The sequence below is a fragment of the Vidua chalybeata genome, chromosome 5 (genome assembly GCF_026979565.1).
Source record: "Vidua chalybeata isolate OUT-0048 chromosome 5, bVidCha1 merged haplotype, whole genome shotgun sequence".
NCBI lineage: Eukaryota > Metazoa > Chordata > Aves > Passeriformes > Viduidae > Vidua > Vidua chalybeata.
In genome coordinates this window covers 6,450,441-6,469,656 of record NC_071534.1, presented here as the reverse complement: position 1 = coordinate 6,469,656, position 19,216 = coordinate 6,450,441, and the positions used below count along the sequence as shown (strand labels likewise).

The 19,216-nt window shown below is 41.1% G+C and overlaps 1 protein-coding gene across 2 annotated transcripts in view; it reads right to left on the bottom strand.

Moving 5' to 3' along the window:
- The window catches only part of LRP6 (LDL receptor related protein 6), a 117,978-nt gene that overhangs the window by 76,419 nt on the left and 22,343 nt on the right, over positions 1-19,216 (bottom strand). Inside the window, exon 1 of one of the 2 annotated variants that reach the window (XM_053943536.1) lies at positions 4,504-4,562. The exons of the other annotated variant lie outside the window; for it this stretch is intronic. The gene's annotated coding sequence lies outside the window, so the exon portion shown is untranslated. Of the gene's footprint in view, positions 1-4,503; positions 4,563-19,216 lie in introns of those variants that run through there. 2 annotated transcript variants of the gene reach the window in all.

The window sequence follows — 19,216 nt, the reverse complement described above, 5'->3', positions numbered from 1 at the left end:
AGACATCTTCTAACAAGGCACACAAAAAATGCCCACCAAATATTATACTAAGGGAAAAACCCCAAGTATGTTTCCAGTCACTCAAGTATAAAACTTACTCTAGTTTAAACTTTTCACCTCAAGCCTGAATTGCTTAGCAGAAAAAACATGCTGATAATTTGCCCTCAGCTCACAGAATTTAAGAAAATTATACTAAATGCTGTTAAAAGGTTTTTACAAAATACAGGCTGCTTACAAAGAGAGAAATGTTCTTCCCTGTTTTTCTTACAGTATCTGCAGGGGGTGGGGAAAGGACCACATTTTGAGCAATTTATTTAGATAAAAGAGCAAGTTTTGAAATGCAGCTGCTTCTTGGGAGGGCAAGTAAGAAATGGATACTACAGAAATGATACCATGATATACTAAAAATCTTAGGGAGGGGAAGTCTACTTTTATTTAGCAACAATGTGGGGAACTATTGCATACATAAGCGACCTCTAGAAATTTCTTATGCAAAATCTTATGCAAAATTAGAGATTTTCAACATCAGCAAAACCCCCAGTTTTCGTTGTGTGCAACTTTGATGCTGACAGAAGCATAAAGTAAGATTTCAACAATATTTTTCATATTTAAATAATGCTTCTTTCTTGCCCAATAAATACTTTACTTATAAAGTGAGCCTTCTGTTTGTAGTTGCTTTTGCCACTCAAGGCTGCCACTTTTCCACCTCTCTCCTGCATCAATGCGAAGAGTTGATGCAGAAGAGCCCAAAAGCTTCTCTCCCTACACCTACTGCTAGTTACCTTCCTCTGCTCTTACCCGACTCCAAATCTGTCCAAAGAGGTAAGAAAGATGTCTCAATGACAATACAAGAAGAGGAAAAAATGTAGAGAGGTGCAGAAAACTCCAAAACAGTGATGGTACCAAAGAAGCCCACCTAGGTCAAATCACTTATCTTGTTTTCAAACCATGCAAACTTAACAAAATCTATCTAGTTCAAAGCTTTTCCTGCAGAAGATAATAACTTGAATCATTTTATAGAAAAACTCATTCACCTATTTTAACAAAACAATGTAATTGCTCTTTGCATCTAATTTGCAAAGCTGTCACATTAAACAAAACACTAACTACGTATAAAGTAAATTATACACCAAAACATGTAAAATAAGGATAATAAGCATATGATAAAAATGAACAGGCTAAGATCAATAAATAGATAAACTTTTTTTTTTTTTCTTTTTGCTCTATGGTGAAACTTACTGCTTCATTCAGTGGGAATCTAACATATTCAGGAAGGTCCTGCAGAGAGACCTGGACAGATTAAAGAGCTGGGCAATCACCAACCCTCTCAAGTTCAACAAGGGACAGTGCTGGATTCTCCACCTGGGATGGGGCAGCCCTGGATGCACGGACAGACTGGGAATGAGAGGCTGGAAAGCAGTGCCAGAGAAAGGGACCTGGGGGTCCTGGTCAATGTTCCAGTTGGACATGAGGCTGCAGTGTCCTGCAGCCAGGAGGGACATCCCTGTCCTGGGAGCATCCGGCACAGCTGGGCCAGAGAGGGATTGTCCTGCTCTGCTCTGGGGCAGCCCCATCTCGAATATTGTGTGAAGTTTTGGATGCCACAATGTAAGAAAGACATAAAGCCATTAGACAGTGTCCAAAGGAGGGCACGAGGATGGTGAAGGGCCTGGAGGGGAAGCCGTGTGAGGAGCAGCTGAGGGCACTTGGTCTGTTCAGCTGGAGGAGACTGAGGGCAGAGAGCGCAGTCACAGCTTCTCCTGAGGGGAGCAGGAGGGGCAGGCACTGAGCTCTGCTCTCTGGGACCAGGGACAGGACCCAGGGAACGGCTGGAGCTGGGTCAGAGGAGGGGCAGACTGGAGATCAGGGAAAGGTTCTTCCCCCAGAGGTGCCGGGCACTGCCCAGGCTCCCCAGGGAATGGTCATGGCCCCAAGGCTGCCAGAGCTCCAGGAGCGTTGGGACAACGCTCTCAGGGATGCAAGGGGTAGGGGGGGTGGATTTCTGGGGTGTCTGTGCAGGGCCAGAGGCTGGATCCTTGTGCATCTGTCCAACTTGGAATATTCTGTGATTCTGTGAAAAGCTGGTACTACTGATGCCTTGTGAAGACTGATCTAGAACAGAGGCTAAAGATATAATTAAAGAATAAAGTAGGTATTTATTAAAAGGTCTCAATGGATACACCTTGGGCAGTACAATAGCCCAGTCAGGGCTACACCTAAGATGAACCCAAAATGGTCACAAAATGCATGACTGGTGATGAGGTCTCTCACTTTTATAGTCCCATCCTTCTTGTTTCTCTCTCTTCATTCTACTGTTGTTTATGCTCTTGGGCCCAACATTTGGATTGGTTGTTCTTGGTCCCCATCTAGAGAAGGAATTGTTTTGTCTACGTACTCTGTGAAGAGACCTTACTATCCCTTAATATGAAGCTCAGAACTACATACTAAAGCAGTATAGAATCTGAAAAATATAAAAGCTAAAACCTGAGGCATCACTATTGATGATCTTGTGTTAAAAACATCTTGATACAATCCCCCAGAACAACTGCATTTCAACAGAAAGTGAGAGCTAAACAGAAGAAATGCCAACTTAATGATTAGCAATTTAATTTACAGAGAAATTGCATTTCCCAATATCTAAACTTGTGTTGCATTCTGCCCTGTAATCTTTACATTAGGCAAGATCAACTGTTCTCTAAAGTACAACTGTACCAACCCAGGGGTGGGAACGCAACGAGAGAGGTGCTGGTGTCAGCTGCCACAGTATCCTTCCTGACCACTGACATACAATGATGAGGTGCAGTCCTTTTTCCACTACAGAATTGCATTAGTGGGATGACTGAGTGGAAGAATACAAGTTGTCGAATTTCTTGTCCCTCAAACCACACTTTATTATTGCCCTCCCACTATATCCCTATTACATTCAAAAGCAGATGTTTTAGCACTTGGTGTAGCACTATTCCTCTACACTGTAAATTAGTTTTTTCTCAAGCTGACCGAGCACTGCATCTATTTGCCATCAATCCAAGTGCACCAAGCAACCATAATTCACTCTGTTGGAATCAGGACAGCATTAGTATTGTTTTATTGAAGAGGACAAAGCACTTAAATTCCAAAACTCTTACAGTCACAGTCTTCAGATTTGCAACCAAGCCATATAACTTACTGTATAACTTAGAGGTTTTGCTGTATATTACTTCTGCCCAAAAGCGAAGTATGGTTAATACATCTGTGTTCTGGGTTTTCCTTTAAACTTACATCTTTCATGGAAATGTGTAACATGCTCAGCCAGTGCTTGTAGAAAAACAAACAAAATCCCACATGATGTGTGCATATGTATGGATGTTCTTCTCCTCAGGAGCTGAGTTTAGGTCCACCAGTGATCAAATCAAATCTCAAGTGCGACAATTTCTGAAAACTGACTGCATACACTTCCAAAAAAATTGTCTTTTGCTCTACATTTAATTTACTCCTTTCATATCAGGTCTCCTTTTAATCTGTCCATTCCATGGTCTGCTTCAGATAATACTTTCCTTTGTTATAAGTCATGAGCAGTAATCCCTTCATGGTTGTTATCCAATTTTACCAAAGGCTTTAATCTGCTTTATTGACAATAACTCTTTAACTACTCTTCTCTGAACTGAACTGAAGTAAAACAGATCTCCAGTTCTGCAACTGAACAAAAAACCCCAAAAACCCAAATAAATCGACAAACAACCCAGAGTTTAGAATCACCACGGAAGACAAAAATATGTTTAGAAAATTAATTATATGAAGCAATTCAAACAGAGAATTTCTAATATACACAAGTGTAGCAACAGTAAGAATTTCCCCCAAGTGTGTAAGAAATATAGATGGTTAATTTATTCAAAAGAGACTTAACTCTTTATAACCTTGCTCTTCTTTTGTTCCATGGACTGCTGTGAGCTGCCAAGATAGGTTGGTTTTGCAGGATTAGCAGTGAGGAGACAGAGGACCAACCCTTTAGATAACAAATGGCACAGGGACCTGTGACACAGCCAGGTGACCAGACACTCAGAGACAGCAGTGACAGCCCCTAGACTTTCCTGCTCTTAGACCGAGAGGGTATAAAAGACCAGGGTCTCCTTTGTTCAGGGTCTCAGAGGCACCCAGCTCCAGCTGTTATTTTGTTATTTAGCTATTGCACCAAGATAAAATTATTTTAAGGATTGACACGCGTGACACTGTGCTATGGGAAACCTGGAATGTGCAGCTGGAAGGAGGTTTGGTCCCAGCTCAGGTGGTGCAAGAGTGACTACTAGAGTGGTCTTGGATGGTCCAACAGGGAACTTCCCTCAACACCGCCCACTAAGAGCTTGATAAAATCACACAAATTGTATAAAACGGACAGCTAGACCACAAAGTAACTCTGTAACTTGGTAGTGGAAACAAATGCATATTTAGCTTAACTTTACTAATTCAAAATCCAAGAAAACAGGCACTGCAGCTTTGTCACAACATGAGGAAAGAAAATTGACTTACCGACAGCAGTAGATACTGCGTAGAGCATGAGACTCTTAATCTCAGGGTCGTGGGTTCGTGCCCCACATTGGGCGCCAGCTGAAAGAATCCCCTGATCCCCTCTGAGCACGGTGGGGGGGGAATCCTACATGGACAAAGATAAAAGATGGGAAGCGCTCTTCTCTTTGAGACTCAAATCCTGTTAATTATTAGGAGCCACCTCGGATCCAGGTGACGCCTCAGAGGGTAACGGAGACTGAGGTGTCTGGTGGCATCCAGAAGAAAAAAAGAGACTGAAGGTGTCGTCCAGGGGGGTTTTGAGCCCAGGGAAAAAGGGGTGGGGTGGAACCAGGAAGCCACATCCAATGGGACACAAGTGAGGAGAGAGGGAGGGGGGAGCAGGTCAGGGAGAGACCACCACACCTGAGGCTTAGGGGGGAGGGGAAAGGTATGTGGAATAGACCAATGTGACATAAACTCCATAGTGCAATATAAATACTACTGAGTGCAAATTCCCAATCACCCAGTGCAAAACAACAACTAAATAAGCTATTTAGTGCATCACAACAAGATACCTCCTAAAAGCTTCTTCTAATCAACTCCCTTCCCACACCAGTAACAATGCAAATCCCTAAGTCACAACTCAGAAATTTGAAGAAAGGGGAAAAGGGTATCAAGGTACTTTTCCCACCTCAAGTCTAATTGACTCATTTCTACAGGATCAGCTGAGAGAGCTGACATAACTACTTGCTTGAGAAAGGGCTTTTCCAGTGCAGTAAAAATTCATTCTGGAAACAAGCCCTTTTCTAGGATAGTATTCAATACCATGCTCTGTACTCAGGGAAGCTAAGAAGCTGAAATTCCAAGTAATACATAAAATTACAGAGCTGTACATACTGATGACTTTATTATCCCCTTTAGATTTTCGGTATAAAAATCTTCTCAGAGCTCTTCAGTGTTCCTCTACACTGGGCTGCGATCCCTAAAAGAAGATTTTCCAAAGCAAATTCAGACATCAGTGCATAAAAACCATAAGAACTCCTATTAAAAAGGGGATGGGGAGACTCCACACCCTCTCTGGACAATCTGTTCAGTGCTCAGGCACTGCCCAGGGAAGAAGTTCTGCCTCCTGCCCAGGTGGAACCTCCTGGGATCAGTCCCTGCCCGTTCCTCTGGTGCCATTGCTGGGCCCCCGGAGCAGAGCCTGGGCCCTGCTCGGAGCCCTCCCTGCACACAGGGACACCCAGGGCTGAGGGCCCCTCTCAGCTGGGGCTCCTCTCGAGGCTGGACAGCCCCAGCTCCCTCAGCCTTTCCTGGTCAAGGAGATGCTCCAGGCCCTTCCTTATCTCTGCAGTCTCTGCTGGCCCCACTCCAGGAGCTCCATGTCCCTCCTGTCCTGATGATCCCAGAGCTGGACACAGCTCTCCAGATGTTCCTCACAGGGCTGAGCAGAGGGGCAGGATCACTCCCTGACCTGCTGGCACTGCTCTTCCTGATACATCCCAGGGTTCCACTGGCCCTCTTGTCCCCCAGGGCACTGCTGGCTCAGGGACAGCTCGTTGTCCACCAGGACCCCCAGGTCCTTCCCCACAGAGCTGCTCTCCAGCAGAGCAGCCCCACGCCTGTACAAGTGCTTAGGGTTGCTCCTGCCCAGGTGCAGGACCTGCATTTGCTCTTGTTGAATGTCAGACAGTTCCTCTCTGCCCATCTCTCCAAGCTGAGTCCCTCTGATGGGCTGCACAGCCCTCAGGGCTGTCAGCTGCTCTTCCCAGCTTTGTGCCATCAGTGAACTGCTGAGGAGGCATCGACCCCTCAGACAATCCCTGATGAACAAGTTAAACAACACTGAGCCCAGAACAGAGCCCTGGAGGACACGACTAGTGACAGGCCTCCAACTAGACCCTAGGCCACTGATCACAACCCTTTGGGATCTGCCACTCAGCCAGTTTTCAGTCCACCTCCCTGTCCACCCATCCAGGCCACACTTCTGGAGTTTGCCAGTGAGGATGTCATGAGAAGCAGTGTCAAAAGTCTTGTTGAAATCAAGGCAGACAATATACACTGCTCCACAACTACCATCCAAGCAGTTGTTTCACTGGAGAAGGCAATCAGGTTGGTTAAACATTACTTACTTTTAGTGAACCCATGCTGACTGCTCCTGATCACCTTATCTTCCATGTGGACAGAGGTAGCCTCCAGAATGAGGCACTCCATCACCTTTCCAGGAATTGAGGTGAGGCTGACTGGTCAATAGTTCCCAGGGCCCTTCTTCTTGCTCATTTTGAAGACTGGGGTGACATTTGCTTTCTTTCAGTCCTCAGGCACTTCTCCTCATCTTCACAACCTCTCCAAGGTGATCATGAGTGGCTTCACTATGGTGAAGCACTCTCAGCACTCATGGAGGCATCCTATCAGGGACCATGGACTTGTGCATTCAGGTTTGTTTAAGTGTTCTCTGATCCTCCTTAACCAAGGGAAAGTCTTCTCCCTGACGTTCCTTTACGTTGTTCTCCTGGGTCAGAGATCCCAGAAGGCTGGTCTTACTGGTGAGGACTGATGCAAAGGCAGCATTCAATAACTCTGCCTCTTCTGTGTCCTGTGTTACTAGGGCCCCCCCTTCACCTACTAATGGGCTCACATTATCCTTAATTTCCCTTTTGTTGGTGTATTTGAAAATGTCCTTCTAGTTATCCTTGACATCCTTAGCCAGATTTAGTTCTAGATGAGCCTTGGCCTTTCTAATCTTATTCCTACTTATCCTGACAACCACTCTATATTCACTCCAAGTGGCCTAGCCTTGCTTCCATCTCCTGTGAACTTCTTGTCTATACTTAAGCAATGACAGGAGCTCTTTATTCATCCATGGAGGTTCTCATACCCTCAGCCTGACTTCTTTCTTTCTCATTGGGATGCATCATTCTTGAGCCTGAAGGAGGTGAGCCTTGAACATTGACCAACTCTCTTGGACCCCTCTTCACTGCAGGGCCTGCTCCCATGGGATTCTTCCAAGAATATCCTCAAAGAGGCTTAAGTTAGGTCAGCTCAATCTTGCTTATTGTCCTGCTAACTCTTCATTCAACACTGAACTCTACAGTCTCATGATCACTACAGCTAAGGCTGCCCTCAGCTTTCACATCTTCAGCAAGGCCTTCCATGTTGGTTAGTGTGAGGTCAAGGACCACACATTCCTTGCGGGATCCTCTCACTGACAGGAAGTTATCCTCAAGGCTTCCCAAGAACCTCTTGGTCTGTTTGTACTTTGCTGTGTAGCTTCTGCAGTAGATTCCAGGGCAGTTAAAAATCCCCAACAAGAACCAGGGACTGTGACTTTCAGACTGCTTCTACTTGCCTCATCCACTTCCCTCCTCCTGACTAGGCAGCCTGTGGCATACAGCCACAACAGTGTCATGCTTACTAGCCTGTCCTTTTGTCCCGACCCGCAAGCTCTCAACTCACTCGTCCTCCTCACCAAGACACAGCTCGACACAGTCCAAGTGCTGCCTCACCACTGTTCCCTCCTGGTCTGTCTCTCCCAAACAGTGTGCAGCTCTTGATGCCAACATTCCAGTCACAGGAGCTGTCCCACTACATCCCTGTAACTGCAATGAGACCAAAGCCTTGGGCTGCACATACATCTCCAGTTCCTCCTGTTTGTCTAGGGAGTTCCTGTTTCTTGAACAGGAATAAGAAAGCAAGATGACCTTTTTTGTTCAGTCTTTTACATCATGTTAAGAAATTGTCTAATAAACTCACATTTATGGTGTTTGCTTTATTGTAGTGGCATTTTAGTTTTTCAATTAAATTGTTAAACTACAGTAATTTTTCAAAACAAGAACATACTTTTTTTCCTCCATCATTTTTACAGTCCATAGAAGCAACTGCACTCAGCAAATCTGGCACTGAAACAAATAGTTATTCATTCTAAATAATCAGAGTCCTTTGAGAGTAAGTGGCATTAATTACAAGGTCCAATTTTAAAACCCAATTTCAAAGGGTGAGCTCACCAGCTAGGCTCCTCAAACAAAAGGTGGAAAGAAGTAGCTTTTTGCAGAGGTTACAGCACTGCTCTGACTCAGCCCAAGGAGAAAGCCACCCTGTTCCAGTGACTGTAAAGGCAATTGAGGTGGCTGTAAAGGGAGTTGAGGTGGTCAGCTCAACTCAGGCTGTTGGGTACCTAAGTATGGCAAAAGAATATCCCCCCTCAGAAATTCCCTTCTGACCGTCAAACAGAAAGAAATAGGATTTGTGCCTTACTTGAGGTCCCAGATTACAGAGAAAGAAATAAGGCTTGCTCAGTTTGGCAAGAATTGAACTTTCATTTATATCCTAATGAGAGCTTACTATGTGGGTTTTTTGTTCTTTTCAAACGCAAAGAGTCATCAGTCCAAACTGATGTCACTGAGGCAGTTATACCTGGGGACTAAGTGAAGTCACCAACTTCGGTATTTAAGCAGGGCCATCGTCTCCTCTGTAGGTAGCTCCTTCTAGACAGGTATTGAAACCTGTCAAGGCAGAGACTAGAGTGGTTTTTTCAACACAAAACCCAAGCAAACTTCCTAGATCATTTAAATAAAGTTCACACAGAGACTGTTACAAGAAAACATAGTACCAGAGATCTATGTATTGCTTTTTCTATTGTGCATCCCCTGCAATGAACTGGATGTTGACTTATATTGACTAATGGGCAAAACCTCTGAAAACAAACAGAAAACACCCATAGGAACTTTCTCTGTGAGCAATGGAATGAAGAAAATTTGATCATCTAGAAAGAGGCACATCAAGCTAGATTCCTTGAAGTTTAATGAAAACAAAGGCACTAAATGAAGCACAGTCCCGCAGGTGCAGCACTTGGAGCAGTGCCTGTCCCATATGGGTGCCCTGTTACAAACATGCAGGATGCCACTGGGCTGGGAGGCCACTGGGAGAAGAAGCTGGGGCCCAGCTTGACCAAAATTGAGCAACAAATTGCAAATATCAAATTGGGAGTGACACAGATACCTGCAGTATTCACACATGCATCATATATTAGCTACTAATGGTGCTTTTATCCCTGTTTTTAGGTTACTGTCAGCTCCTAGATCCATCACGTTTTTGTATGCATGTGCTCAGTGTTAATTTAACATAACCCAATCTCATATATTCAATGTGAAAAGCTGTGAATACTGCTTTTCTCAGCTGCATAAACCTCAGATGCATAAATCTGTAACCTCAGAGCAGCTAATGAAGAGTATCACAAAATTGTGCAGCAACCCTTTCCTTTGCACTCTTCCATGTGATCCAAGGTTAGGAGTGAAAATTGCCATCTATCACCAACTAACAACTTTTGGCTTTTAATCACATTGGCAGAAGCAGCAAGAGGCTCTGGGTATCCATGCATGAAATTTGTGGAAAGCCAGCAGAGCTCTTGATAAAACTTCTTTGACAGAGCAACATTAGCTCTTGTAATATGCTCATGGGAATGGCTTGCTGCTCTTTGGTTCAACCCTCCATGGGAAGCACTAATCTGTGCCCAGACTGTTTTTGAGCTGTGCATATTTAAGACAAAATTATGAGAGAAAACAGGTATTAGTTTGCAGAATAGCCTGTCACTAACTATGCCACTCCACCACAGTAGTATCCAATCTTCACACCATTAAGCAGCTCAAACGTTCAGTAAACAGCTGTTCTGACAAGACTGGAGTGGTACATGAGGCCCATGAGCTATTTATTTTGGCAGTAAAGTGATGCTACTTCTTTTCTGTTCTCCCAATCCCACCTGTAGAAGCATCCTGAATGCATCCTGTGCTAGAAGCTGATGAAGCAAGAACATCTACCAAATTATAAAAAGGGTCTCTTAATAACTGTGTATATTTCCTCTTTTGCATCTGCTCCTATATTTAAAGACAATACAACTTTCACAAAGTAAGCTGCTTAGTGCTGAAACAAAAGATGAACAAATCACAGAGTGAATTAGAAGGCTGCTGTAGCAATTCAATAACATTGCTTTGACAAGTAATGAAGTCAGATGTTTCTGCATTTCATAGTGTGGACTTTAATGATTCAACAGGATAATCAGACCTTTAATTAGGGATACCATGTAACTCAAGTGTCTTCTAGTCTGTAATAACCTTAGAGAAAAACCACCAGTGAGCAAAAATCAGAAAATTGATATGACAGCTTAGTACATATTAAAGAAAAAATTGCCTATGAGAACAGCAAACAGACAAATACTATTCCTGTATGTCAACCAGATTATACAATGGAAGTATACAGGTCAACAAGCACAGGAAGCTAAAACTTCTGCCAAGAGGAAAAGGATCCATCTCTTTTCATGAGATAGAAACAAAGCAGCTGAAGAAAGACCTCAAACCTATATTTTTATCACCGTCTTGCCTTCTGGGGTCTACAAGACAGCTATAAAAATTCTGGTGAACCTGACAAGCCTGGATCCTATCTTCCATCTAGGCTACATGTAGTGTAGGACAAACCACACTGTCAGAATGAGGAAGAGCTGACAAAGGAATGAGGACTGGGGATGTGGAAAGGGCAGTATGTTTTTTCAGAAGCAGGCATTTCACTGTCATCTAAGCATTGCTTAGCTGTCACTGCAGTGGGACAGCATGTGACCATAACTTTTAAAACTGAAAGATCTATGTGGATAGAAACACCTAAGAAGAGGAAGATTGCAATGCTGCCACAGCTGAAAATCCTCATCCACCTTACCAGCTACCCATTGTGGAATGACTGGAAGAGAACAGGAAACTCAAGGTTCCAACCATGTGACCCAGGATGTCAGCCTTATGGAAAGCTGTCAAAACAAATGTTTCACCAAAAAAAAGTCAATTTTGATGAATCAGCATTCCAACTAAAATAAATGGTCAGATAATTCTATACCAACTTCAACTAACTGAAAATCTTTTAATGGAAGTGTTAGCTCTTACTTCACCATTTAATGCAGTTTATATGATTTATCTCTTCATTAAGAAAAGATAAATCACATAAAATTAAGACAGGTCAGCACCTCTGTTTCTTTATATACAGTTCAGCAGCACATAAGCACCATGTTTTTTACAGTCATAAGGATGCAGCAACGGCAAAGAATGCTTTTATCACAAACATTCCTAGAGTCCATCTCAGAATCTCCCAAAGCGTTCCCAAAAGTGTTTACACTAATTCGAGGTTTTGAAACACATTTTTACTTTTGCCTTTCTAATTCATCTAAACTGTTTGACAAGCAGTGCTGTTAGAATGAGTATATAACAGCACAGCTGCTGCTCCACACATTTAAAACAATCACAAAAGGCTGCTACAGCTTTGGCCCAGGCCTATCCCGTTCAGGCAGAGAGAATCTCAGTACCTCTTCCAGCAGGAATCTGTAGGAGTGGAAGACAGGAAAAAGAAAAGCAGAGAACAACATTGTGCTCATAAACCAGCTAAATAACATCAAATATCTTGAAAAAGAAAGTTAAGTCAGAAATAGTGATATGCTCAGAATTTGTCATCAAAAAAACCACCAAAACCACAATACACCACACAAAGAAGAACCAGAAACAAAATTCTCAGCTATCCACCCCTTGAAAAATGTAGTACACAGAATATCTGCTCAGCGATACACAAATCACTCACTCCACTCAACTATAGTGATAAGGCAGACTGCACCATTACTCAAACTCCTGTCTTTTCAGACATATTACACCACTAAATATGTGATGCTTTTGTAAAGTTACATGCTTGTAACTATTGCCATTTCATTAGTGTTCAACTTAATCTGTACCTAAACATTCCTTATCTAAAGAAGTAAGTTCTGAAGCTCAAATGATGCAATGCTACCATATACAGTTATTATTTTCTACACACTGACTTTCTTGTGTAAACCAGCTGTTGGAATTTTCAGAACAATTATGCTGTCTGGATGCCTGATACTTTACATCATGGCCCACTCTGCTTCTAATCACAGGAGCTGAGCATTCATTATACCAAGAGTTACACAGAGAAACCTTCCTTTGAGACATTATCTATTTATCTATACGAGTGGTTTGACAGCTTTTAACTGAAATTAAATAGCATCTCATCCTCAACTAAAATATTCAGTTGCTAGATATCCTGACTTCCTTTCCCAGGTTACATTTAGACCTTTACAACACCAAAACCTTGCAGCCTGTGCCCTTTTGGGTGACAAACCATCAATTAAACGCTCCCTTAGGCAATTGTCTATTTAAGGCTTTGTGCTGTGTTGTGATTTTTAAGCTGTCATTGATATAAAACCACTACCCACCAACTCAGAACCAAGTGCACATGACAACAGATGCTTCCAAGTGGACCCCGGTTCCAGCCCGGCAGCCACCATTTCCATGTGTTGTTGTACACATTACTCACACAAACATTCACAAAGCACACAGCTAAGTGTTTCTATGCAAAAAAGAACCTACAGATTAAAAAAAAAAAAAAAAAAGTGCCTAAGTCTCTGTGAACAGCACTCCCAGTAGAGTACACTTACCTCATTCACAGTAACCTTGGCAATGGTCACAGATTTTATTACTGGGAATGCACAGTGTTAGCATCAAAATGCCAATTCAATCAAATGGTACTTTTCTTCTGGCAGCAACAAAAGTTTGTCTGTGGGATCATTCAGCTTACTTTTGCTGACATGTTTTGCCCGTTCTTGTGCTTCCAAAGAGATAAATAAAAGAACTGCTTCTCTAAACAAATTCATCCAGTGCACTCTGGAACATGTCAAGAGTGACACAGACAAAACATGACAATGCAGACTAAAAGGCTGAAAGAGCAGAGGGAACTCCTAAAGTGATTGTTAAAAAAAAGTAGTTTGCTTTCTCTTATGATATGTGAAAGCAGCCCTACTTCTCAAGAGAGGAATAGTAGTAAAACACTTACGTGGAAAAGAAGTGGTAGAAAGGAAGAAAAACAGAGCTTGATGTTCACGTGTGTTTGTGAAAAACACCTTTATCAGGTCACACCGTCTTCACTGCTAGTTATTTTTATTTAATGTAAAACCTATCTTCCCACTCCACTTTCATACCTTCCCACTTCTTAACATGGTGATAGACACAAACTTAAATTCAGTGAAACTTGTGAAAAAGAAACCAGGACTAAAATAAAACTGAATTCTGAAAGAACCAATTCAACTCCTCCACTACTAAATCGCAGTCATGTCCTCACTGAAGGGCAACTCTGCCCCAAACCAGAATGCTGTCCATATCCACTATTGTCTCCAACATCACCAGCTGACTACAGAGAAATTCAGTTTTTGAAAACAACTTAAACCACCTTGAATCCTATAGTGGGCAAAAAATCTATCCACAAAAAAAAGTCAAGGAAAAATAAGACACTCTGAAATAAAACTGGGCATGGCCATTCCTGTCAAACAGTTCCTACTGCCGAAACACTGAATAAGGTGTTGTAATCAAATTAACTATATAACACGGCATGTGAATTGCATAACTCAATCTACCAATGTCTAGGTGGAGACTGCACCAGGCCCTAAATTACCACTTTCTTAACTTACATGATTTCTCATCAGGCATGGAAACACAGCTACATTAAAATGGTGTTGTCTTTAGTTATGCAAGACAGGGTAATTCTAGGTGAAATAAAACTACTTAAAGTCAAAAACTTTATGTACACGGTTTGCCAAGGAATTTTTGTTGACTTTCTGGATGTATCAATCAATAAATCAATATCAATCATATCCCATTATGATTTTGGAAAATTAAACAGTTTTATTTTTTTACATACTTAAAACTTCACAGTTAGCAACACAAAAAAACCACCAAACTATCTCTGTGAACAGCTCTCAAGAGTATTAAGAAAATAGATGCCAGTGACTTTGTAATTCCAGAGGGACAGGCTGAAATGAAGAAACAAGTAATGTAATAGCTTCAAAGTCAGACATAAAAAGGTTAATTGTTCCCATTGAGTTTTCTTATTGTTTTGTAAAAAAAGACCCAGAACTTTTCCATCATAAAAACATTAGTCAAGCATTCACTCAATATATGTTTGACAAGCTTTGTCTTATATTCATGTGAACTTCTTGACCATGCTCACACCAAAGGAAGCCTACCTAGAAGCAACAGATCATGAAAATGGCAAGTTTCATGGTTCACAGGAACCATACTTTGCCACAAAGATATGTGTGCAAAAGAAACAGGTAGCCATTGTTTTTGTTGAAATTAATTTTTAAAAATTTCAAGCATAAAATTAATTACATACTTGTTTCTCACTACGTAGCTTGGCAATTTTCAAATTCCCAGCTAAACTCTACTTCATTAACCAATTTTGGCACAAGCATAGGGGAGAGCTGTCGTCACACTGTTTTAAATGTGATTTTGGTCAGAAAAAATACATAGATTAAGCTTCATTATATCCTTTACCATCTCAAGGGGAAACCCTTGAAGTTCATATTCAGCAGTTCCTGAAAAGAAGTTTTATATGGTATCTAGAGTCCTGCACTAAGAAAACAATCACTTAAGTCTGGACACTGGAATGCCACAAACTCTTTGTACAAAACCAGACCTGTCTACCTAAACAGCATGGTCAACATTGCTATGGCAAAATAACAATTAATACTGTGATTTTATCTGTCCAAGCTGCATGGCCTACCACAACAAGCCAGTCTGAAAAAACAGACAGTTCACAGGACAGATTCTAAGGAGCATCTTAAATATAGTTTGGAAAGCAGAACTTGAGAAAGAAAAGCACTTAAAAGCCACAATCCCAAAGGATATCCCTAATGCCTACATTACACACATTCCCTCCAAAAGCTGATGGCAAAGCAAACTTTGAAAGTCGGAAAGTGAATGGTGTACATGGTGGAGGCAAATGGAGGGGAGAGAATGAAAGAAGAATGGCACAATTAGATGATCTTGACAAATACGTATTCTAAAAACCTCTCATCTTCTTCCACCTCAAAACCCACATATTTGCTTCTAACTAGGTTTTTTACTGCTGAAACTTCACTGAGTAACCCTATTTTCAAAATACTACATGCTTTTCCATTAGCAGAACTTATTCTTCTAGAATATTTACTCCATAAATTTAGTTTATAGATAACTGGCTCTGCAGATTCTTTCACTGCTACAAAACATTTTATTTTCCCTGGTTAAGCAGGTAGTTGTAAATTTAGGAACAATAATCCCCAATCAAATTTAGTCCTGAAAATCAGCAATAGAAGAATGATGCCAAGTCACTCATGAGTTTAAGATTAGACAGGCAGTACTCAAGGCAAGGTTCAAGCATCAAGTAATTCCCATAGATGACTTTCCACTTGATTTCAGAAGTGTTCTCATCAAGCCTGTTTAATTGTTTAGGGTCGCTGTCTTTTGTTTTGTCTTTTCTTACCTTAAATATAGGACTTCCACTAGTCTATAAAGAGCTGCCAGGCAGCATTTTCCAATATGACAAATTTTACTTGTGATCTTCATGAACTTACTTTTAGAGTATCTTAAGGAGTTTCTCTCTCCTCCATCTTTTCCGAACGTCCTGAGAGGTGTTCCAATCCCTGAGCTCCAGGACCACAAAGTGTGAGGTGAAACAAGCAGCAAGGAAGCATGTTTGTGAAGGCTTCCAGATAAAAGTCCAAAGGCTTTGTAGATTCTGAAATATCTACACCCAAACCAAGTTGTTCTGCAATTACATTCTGTTTTTAATGGCTTGGCTTCTGTAACACATTTCAGGCACTTCTTATTCATAGATCATTTGGTCTATGTACTGCTAACATTATACTGGTGAACTCTACAGATAAAATATTCAGCAGTTGTTTGCAGAGATCACTCTTTGCAAGCAAAAGAGTGACAAAAAAACTTTAACAGGAGCCAGAGCTCAAAAATCTAGAATCTCCCACCCTGTTGCACAGGTGGCCCTTTGGCATTTGGAAGCCTATTCATACTGGAGAGAACGTCAAGACTATCTCTTTATGGATGACCATAAAACCCCAAAACACAAAAATTACTAGGCCTTTCTTCCAGCCACTGCTTGGCTCTATTTCAGGTGTGTCCTGCTGGATATTTAAAACTGCTGATGCATAGAAATCCTCCATATTCTGGATTTTCCTTTTTTAATTTTCATAAGCTAATTATCTGTGTGTGATAGCAGCCATTTTATTCTGAAGAGGGATACAGAATATCCCTCTTCCCTTCTGAAGAGGGATACAGAGAAGACAGGACTTGCAACAATTGAGCCACAGTTTAATGAGAATCTGCCCCAGACAGGGAAACTTGTGACTGGAAGCAAGGAGAACCTGTTTACATTTCATGGCTATCAATAAGGCTGCCCTTTGTCTACTTAAATAATGGGCAAAATGCTCTGGTTATACAAGCTGATGAAAGATCACCATTTTTGATTACATTAAAATAAATACATTTATATTAAGGACTCAGTTTTCCAAGTCTCATTTCTTTAAATAGAAGAACATTCTTTTATGCAAGGAGAGAATTCTCCTCATGTTAAGTAACACATTTCTGTCAAACCTCAAGAACACATTGTACTTTCATGCTTTCATAGTATCCATCATTTAAATCCAAATTTGGTTTGTAGTTATAAAATGTTGATTAGGACTATGTAATTTATTTAATGCTAAAGCTTTTAGTGGTTATGAGCAGCAATCAGACCTTTACTAAAACAAATCTCTGGTTACAGTGCTGACTGGCTGGCCAAGCCATCCTACGCCTGCCAGCTCAGCACTGAGGGCTGGCTTGGATACCACATCCAGCGATGCTTCTGCTCAGCCAAGAGACTGCCTTTACAGGTGTGTAGAGAGAGGGCAACAGAAATGCTCAGTCAGAACCTCCAGCTACCACTGCCAGCCACAGTAAGCACATTATAAAATGCTGATTAAAACAGCATGTCATCCTATTGCAGTAAAACAACAAATTGTTTAATCAGGAAGGCACAGTAAAATTGCAGCCCAACCTGTACTTTTTATGCAGCTAATAGAGCGTTTGTGTGACATCTCATGATCAGGTGAAACACCAGTTTAGCAACATAAGCAGGGACAATAAAACCAGACAGCTCTGGACTGTTAGTAACTGCTCAAGTTCCATCACATTTAAAGTGTTTACAGTAATAAATAAGCAGGTTTTGGTTTACATATCTGAAAGTTCTTCCAGGATGTACTTACAGTTCCACTACTTTATAAACCATATATCCCTCTTGAGTTATTTTCCTGCCCCGCTTAATTTTTACACGAGGCTAGCCAGGCTTATAACCAGATCTAAACATGTCCTTCACAGAAACAATTTTTTTAGCATAGACAAGAAAAATGCATATTGAAAAATCACAGAAATATCAAAATAGTATCTTTTAGTACAAGAGTAAGTTTGTCAGAATTCATCCTGAAGGTTAGATCATTATATAAGGCACAGTTTTATTCTATGACAAACATCTTGTTTATAGCAAAAGAATCTGCTTCTACTCGAGAATTAAAGACATTTATATGCTTCACTACAATACACAGCAAAAGAATCACACAAGCTTACACAATCACACAAGCAAGAACATTTTCTTGAATTTTAAGGGAATTTTTAAACAATGGGCTAGAGCAGAGATCTTACTTATCCTTTGAATAAGAAAAGCAAGTTTCACACTTAACACAGATTTATTTAGGAGAAAAGCTGTTAGACTTAACAGTGCTCTTAGCTGCATAATTTCCTATCTTTACTACTTCTTGCTTGAAGTGACAGAGAAAACTTAATACAACTAATACTTTATGCTGAAACATGAAATTAAGATGTAAAAGTGAGAAACGACACGGTTCCCATGAGAAATGAAAATGAGAAATGAAAATGTAAAGTATGTGTTAAACAACCCTGGGGAAAGAAAGGAGGCGGGGGAGGAGGGTGGAAGAGAGAGGCCCAGAGTGCTGACTTTTTTTTTTTTTTTTTAAGGAGAGTGGTATTAGAAGGATTCTAATTAAACCATTAAGGTCCAGAAAATGTGTTACTATTTTTTATATTTCTACTCATCAGTTCAAGGGGAAAAAAAGGGCTCCACATTTATGGACACTTATGGTTTGCTGTTTCTGTTTGGTTTTTTGGTTGGGTTTTTTTGGGGGGGGGTGGGAAGGAGATGTTCTCTCAGTTTGTTTGGATTTTAGGTTTTAAGGTACAAAACAATTAGACTGTTTCAAGTATGAGATACAATTAACTAGACACAGACACCACAAACATATATTACATATACATTCTCACCCACACATATGCATTTAAAGTACACAGTCTAAAATCTAGAGCAATACCATGGAACAGCATCACTGGCTGATATGAAGTGACCCTGCTCCCACTGACAAGGCTCTATTTCAATTACTTTTCCTCATTACAGAACACCCACAACTGGGCCAGATGCTTTAAAAACAACCTGGAAGGGGGAATCCACTACCAAAGAAATAGACTAACCAGAAACTCACAACTTAGGCTATAGCTGTACAACAAAGAGTTAAAAGGGGTAATTTCTTTCTCCAAGTGTCAAGCAGAAATCCAAAGCAGTCACTTTTGCTTTGTTCAGCTGATTTTCAGGGCATATAGACACCGATCCTAAAATGGTAAAATAGTATTGGTCCAGATATAGGCTCAACTAACAAGCCTGACACCCTGTAATGTGAACCAACTCTAATCTGCTCCTGCCCCAGGGTCACTGCACAAGTTCTCAAAATGCTTATTTAGATATTATATTAGGCCACCTCAACATTTGTCCCTGGTATGTTCTCCTTGCTCAGTGGCTGCACTGTAAAAGCTGCATTTGCTCA